Source organism: Schistocerca nitens, chromosome 2 (assembly GCF_023898315.1).
Source record: "Schistocerca nitens isolate TAMUIC-IGC-003100 chromosome 2, iqSchNite1.1, whole genome shotgun sequence".
Classification (NCBI taxonomy): Eukaryota; Metazoa; Arthropoda; class Insecta; order Orthoptera; family Acrididae; genus Schistocerca; species Schistocerca nitens.
The window spans coordinates 597,974,285-597,980,950 of NC_064615.1; the positions used below are offsets into that span (position 1 = coordinate 597,974,285).

General features: G+C 39.1%; 1 non-coding gene across 1 annotated transcript; it reads left to right on the forward strand.

The window, feature by feature from the left end:
* The first annotated feature begins 2,423 nt into the window (after nt 1-2,423).
* On the forward strand, nt 2,424-2,528 carry LOC126237718 (U6 spliceosomal RNA). The gene has a single exon (XR_007545175.1). It is a non-coding gene; the product is annotated as a U6 spliceosomal RNA (small nuclear RNA).
* The last annotated feature ends 4,138 nt before the right edge of the window (nt 2,529-6,666 follow it).

Here is a 6,666-nt window from a genome sequence, read left to right on the forward strand (position 1 = left end):
CTTCTTTGTTTAGTGTCTAAAAAGAATACCGCCGAAAATACAGCGATTTATTTTCGCCTGGTTTGTTAACCATTTGTAACTTTCACAGAAGTGTCACAAGTAGGGAATCTTGAGTAAAAACTACACATTTTCTTGTTGCCGTGTTAAAATTTGCTTCTTTTGGCAAAACTCGGCTGCTTTTACATAGTCTCACCTCACTAACATGTAGTGCAGACGCAAATGCAAGAGAATTCTGGAACAGTGGTTTATTAAGATTATTAACAGAGGAACTGAAGAAAAGTAAGATCAGCAACTTATGAAAAAGCACATTCTCGGTGCAAAATAAACGTTTACTGACTTTATTTATGTTGTTGCATAACCCATAGCATTTCTCGTTTCACCAGCTATCGATGGCTCTTAAAAACTACATTATTTCATCGGAAAAGTCTGTAGTTAGTGGAATAATACGGTAGATAATGAAGTTCTGCATAACAGCCATCATTCTCCACTTTTTGTGCTATTAGTTGTCAAAATTTCATATCGATATCTCAAACTGTTTATGAAATATGAGGAATGTTTTTGATATTTCACTCTGGCTTTATCGTTGGAGCACCACGTCAGATCAGTTTTCTCGATATTTGAACAAATAGAGACCACCACCCAAGTCTAAAGAAAAATTCAATATGTTAGCTAAATTTCATATGGAGCAAAATGATTGTGACCCCTATTTTTCATTGCAAACTTTTTCGAACTTCGCGCAGTGTCTTGCTTCCACGTAAATATCATAATAACTATGGCCATTAGCGAAATGATGGGCACATCATAATAAACCTCGCATATAAAACTACAAGTAAAGCAAAAATGATTTTTTTTTTCTGAATAGCTTCTGTAAAATCGTTTGAGAAAGACTGTAGGGCATGTGCGTCGCTTCTGTCATCGCCAACTGGCAGAAAGGTGACAAACACTTGTCGGCCTCTCTTTCTGAACAAACGAATGAACTCTCCCAGCGTTTTGGACGAAAACTGGTCACTGCGCATCGGCCACTGTATCCGTGTGTTTTTCGGGGACGAGACCGTTGATACAGTGTGGCTCAGATGTTTGTTGTCTGTGGTTTGCAAGGCAATGAAAAGCGCAGGAAAGAATAAAAGTAGACAGCGCAACTACAATTCATGTATACGGAAGATAATACTTCCTGAAGGCTCCACCTATGAATGAAATGTGATTCTTTTAAACTTCAGATTACAATAGGATCGATTAGGATGCCGGTAAATGACACAAGCTGGCATTTTTTATGAAACAACTACGTCTCCTCTCCACACAATAAAAGCGCCAGAAGCTATTTGGGATAGCCTACTACCACAAAAGCCAATACTATCACCAGTGATCTGAACTGGGCACAGGCACATCAGAGTAACATCACAGGGAAGTATCACTGCGGTGGACCATGGCAGTATAAATACAGTGAACTTAATGTTTTGGGCTACATAAGATGTCAGACGTCGGCTTTAAGTTTGCGATGTGATGACAACTCCCTTCCTTTTTAGCTCCATGACTGCCACAGTTAACATTCAGTTGCAGGCCGCTTACATCCTTCGCAATATAGTCATGATGTCACACAGGACTTCATGCCTAAAAGCAGACGTGTGGAATCGGACAGTGCCCTTGACACTGTTACCACTGTGAAACTAAGCAGTTAATTTGAGAATACAAAGCGAAAGTACATGAACTTCGCGAAAAACTAAGTATACCAATGTCAAGACTGTACAGACTTTAGTCTATAAACATATAAACTGTAATACTGCAATATTCTGTAGTTTAATTATTTATTGCACTTAATATTGTCAGTTGTGTAAAGTGTAATTTCAAGGCTAAAAAAAACAAGTTTGGTGCACAGCATCTTTGCTTATAATACTAGGTACCTAAGAACTAAAGTGAGCGTCATTTATGTTGGCGGCCGAGTTTAGGTTCGTTCTGCGCATCTGACGTCACAAAACACAGTCAGCCAATGAACAGAGAACGACATTGCCAGATCTCGACTGCAGTGCAGAGCATGGACGAGTGTCTTCAGTTTTAGAAACGTTCAGTCATAAATAAAGTAATAGAACAAAAGCAATGTCTTGATAGCAGACTTTCTTTTATAGAAAGTTTGGAAAAAGCATTCTTTATACCAATTGCTTCATATTCTATTAATTAATTAAACCAAACAAGCAATAAGACTCCTAATTCAGGCGATAGCAAGGAAAGGTGTTTGTATCAATCTCACGAACCACTTTTTCGCATTAAAGAACAGCGGTACTTGTTTATTTCCTATTGTACTTCGACGAAGCGTGAGTAATTCATAGTCATACCAACAGTGTTTGTCAGTATTTTGCGTGACGTGTTAGACGCCTCATGGCATTCCATAGTCAGACGAGTTGCGATAGCGTGACGGTTAAGGTGTACGTGTTTGCTTCGGCAGTACATATACTAAAATTGGAACGATACAGAGAAGATTAGCATGGCCCCTGCGCAAGGATGACACGCAAAATCGTGAAGCGTTCCACATTTTGTTCGGTCAGAGGGTTAGCTGCCCTCTGTAATAAAAAAAACTGAGTTAATGGATCAACTACGAACTGAAACGGGTGTCTTGCGACGTCCGCCTCGAGCAAATACAACGAACGAAAACGAACATAATGAGATAAAAAAAAAAAAGGTGTTGGGCTACTACGCGGAAGGTTATGAGTTCAAACCTTGTGTGGTACTTCATATTTTCGTTATTTAAAAACAGTATCAAAGTGCCTTTCTTCACGAATTATATTCGTTTGAATGCAAATTTTTGAAATTTCTAGTGCTTTGTCTCTTCATTAACCCTTTCGCTGTTGCAAACACGTGCTCTCCGCATTCCGCGCTGTGCGCGATTTTGTCATCACTGCACTGCTCGCCTGTGCAGACACATGTTCCCACTGCTTTGACACACTTATTATTCGATTTCACAAAAACTATTTGGCCCAAAAATTTGATTTTTACACGTGTTCTTGACTGATACCTTCCCCCCATAAATGACTTAATTTTGTTTCGATGTTCAACGCAGTTATTATGCAGCATTAAATGTAGTAAACCATTGCACGAAATTTTGAAGAGTTTCCAGCGGTATAAGTCCATAGCGTATACTTTCCTTATGGTCGATTTTAGTTGCCACAATGTTGAGAATGAAATGTGGACAAGATACCTAAATTTCATATAAAATTTACTGTATAACAATATCTCATTTAATTTAAGTACCACATAGGTGTCGTATGTAATATTGAGAAATATTCCGTCTTTCGCGACTGTAATAAAAGTTTTGTTTACACCGGATGCGTTTGGCTTTATTTTAAAGCACTTCAATCAATGAAAGGTATGGCACATACACAATGGTACTCATGTTCTCTTTCTTGTTTTTGTTCCACAGTCGCAGTTTTACCAATGGTACTGTAATATATTCCTCTTCTGCAACTGTAATAAGCGACTTATTTATACCAGACGCGTTTCTCTCTTTTGAAGCATCTTCAGTGGACAGTATTTTGTCTCCTCCATTGCCAAGTCACCTTTCGTAGTTTTGTGCTGCGGTAATACAATATTCAACGTTTGTGTTGGCTGATCAGTGTTTTAGCAAATAAATGATGTTTGTGTGTGCCACACACAAAAATTATATTTGACATAGCTCAGAGCACTTCACTGATAGACGGGATATTTCAAGTCCTAATGTTTTTGTAAGTCCACAGTTTTGTTTAATGTATTTTGTCGACTTCCTTTTGATTGATTGAAGTGCTTTAAAATAAAGCCAAACGTGCTCAGTGTAAATAAAACATTTGTTACAGTCGCGAAAGACGGAATATTTCTCAATATTACATACGACACCTATGTGGTACTTAAATGAGATATTGTTGTACAGTAAATTTTATATGAAATTTAGGTACCTTGTCCACATTTCATTCTCAACATTGTGGCAACTAAAATCGATCATACGGAAAGTATACTCTATGGACTATACCTCTGCAAACTCTTCAAAATTTCGTGCAATGGTTTACTATATTTAATGCTGCATAATAACTGCGTTCAACATCGAAACAAAATTAAGTCATTTATGGGGGGAAGGTATCAGTCAAGAAGATGTGTAAAAATCTAATTTTTGGGCCAAATAGTTTTTGTGGAATCGAATGATAAGAGTGTCAAAGCAGTCGGAAGACGATGTGTCAGCACAGGCAAGCAGTGCAGTACAAAATCGCGCACAGCGCGGAATGCAGGGAGCACGTCTGTGTAACAGCGAAAGGGTTAATGCGGCCGTGGTGGCTTTACTTCATGAACTGCGCGCTCCCCCCTGCATGTAAGCTTGCGAACTATGCTATACTATGGCGCTGCTTCTATTGGCGCGTGCGTCGTGTGCAACTGGCAACGCAGCAATCTCCCGCGTCTGGGCGGGCATGCGCGAGCCGCCAAGATAAAAGAATTGAACTCTAGTGTCCCTTGCAGACGTTAGTCAGTTGTTTCCTGAAGATGGCCTCATAAGCCAAAAGTAGATCGAAATAAATAAAAATCAGTAGAACAGAAACAGTGTACTTGTTTTTCAAGGAAGAAACCATAAAAAAGATTAAAATGTTCCATTGGTTGTATTCGGATCACAAAATTCAGCACTACAATACTTGAATCAAAACCGAAACTTATTTTACTCAATAACGCAGAGAACCTATACGTGTCGATACTTCAAGTATTGCCAGCCGCGGTGGCCGTGCGGTTCTAGGCACTTCAGTCCGGAACCGCGTGACTGCTACAGTCGCAGGTTCGAATCCTGCCTCGGGCATGGTTGTGTGTGATGTCCTTAGGTTAGTTAGGTTTAAGTAGTTCTAAGTTCTTGGGGACTAATGACCTCAGATGTTAAGTCCCATAGTGCTCAGAGCCATTTGAACCATTTTGAACTTCAAGTATTCGAAAGAACGCGGAAGTAACTGCTAGGCAACGGTCTACGACTGTTCATATGCCATAGCATTGTTGTTAGCATACCCTGTGATCAACATTGAACGGCAACCCGAGTAACTGCAGAACATATCATTGCTTACCAACGTCGAGAGCAATGGTTGAACGGGCTCTGCAATACAGTTTTAAGTAACGTGAATCTATTTACGATGAAATAAGCATGTCTTGCGATTCAAAGATATCCAACAGTATCTAAACAATAAAAAAACCCGAAAAGCTAAGAAACTCCCAATGGATTCAACAGCTAACCGCTCTCCAAGGTATTAATTCAGTTTCCTTAAGCAACAGGGGAGGAATACTCTTTTGTTACGGTGCCACGTCAACTCAGTATGCCTCTATGCAGTTGGTGCCATTTTCCAAAGTATTTTCGTCTTCGCAAGCGGAAGAAACTACGGATCCTACGATGATCATAGACGGTATGTGTGTGAAATCGACAAGCAAGAAAGATCGGTTACACCGTCGTCATTGTAAAATCAAGAAATTAATTTAAGAATGCATGAAGGACATGAAATTCGCCCAAAAAAGAAAACTAAGTATGGAACATACTGTTCTGAAATCACATCACATTCTACCACACGAATCAATTTGCCAGTACTTCTCCAATGCACAGTGGCTTAAAAGCTTACACAATACTCTAACTGCAGATGATTCAGTATGATAAATAAATAGGTGACAGTTGAGCAATGACACACCTCTTGCGGGTACGATGCACCTCGCCACTGAAGCTGGTCGTTCGCTGTGTCCAAAGCTTCTAAAGCTCTTCAAGAACTTTTAAAAAGTTTCATTAGTTGTACTCGAAAGACAAAACCCAACACTACAATACTTGAATCAAAATTGAAGCCTCTTTTACTAAATCATTCAGAGAACGAATTCGTACCGATACTTCAAGTACTCGAGAGAATACAGAAGTAATTGCCAGGCAACGGTTCACTACGTTACAGGTGACATAGCATTTGTTGTTAGCATATCCTGTGATCGATATTCAACAGCAACGACAGTAACTGCTGAGCACATCGGTGTTAACAACGTCGACGGCAATGGTTAAACGACCACTGAAATAAAATTTTAAATAAGTTAAACGTCTGTTGCAGCTTTTCAGAATGTGGCATCGAAGCGTAACGACGTCGCACACTCGTGCTCTCGATCCCGCATTCACGACATACATTGAAATGCTTCTGTATACCGCCCCTCACAACACAATGAAGACGTGTTTGTGGAGCTTCTGGAAAAGCTGATACTCTTGCTACTCACAAATATTACAGAATACTAATATTTGGTGATATCAATATAGATATTAGGTTTAAGAACAGAAAGGTTGATCACTTGCTAAATACACTAAGATCGCTAAAATTCAGTTGCGTAAATGACAAACCCACAAGACAGGAAGAATGTCCAGATAACCTAATTTGTAATTTTCATCTAAACAAAACAGAATTAAACGCAATCAAGTTAGGCATTTCAGATCATGAGGGACTATGGTTCAGACAGACTCTTAACAGTAAAGCAAACTGAAACTTCCACAGACTGTAGAAAAATTATAAGACCAACTAACGAATCAAAGCTAAACAAGTTGATAAGTAAACTGAATTTAATAAAATGGGATAAAATAATAAACACTGCAGGTGCAAATGAATCTGCCAACAAATTTCTAGAAATGTTAACTGAAAAATTTGAAACAAGTTGTTCCGAACGCTG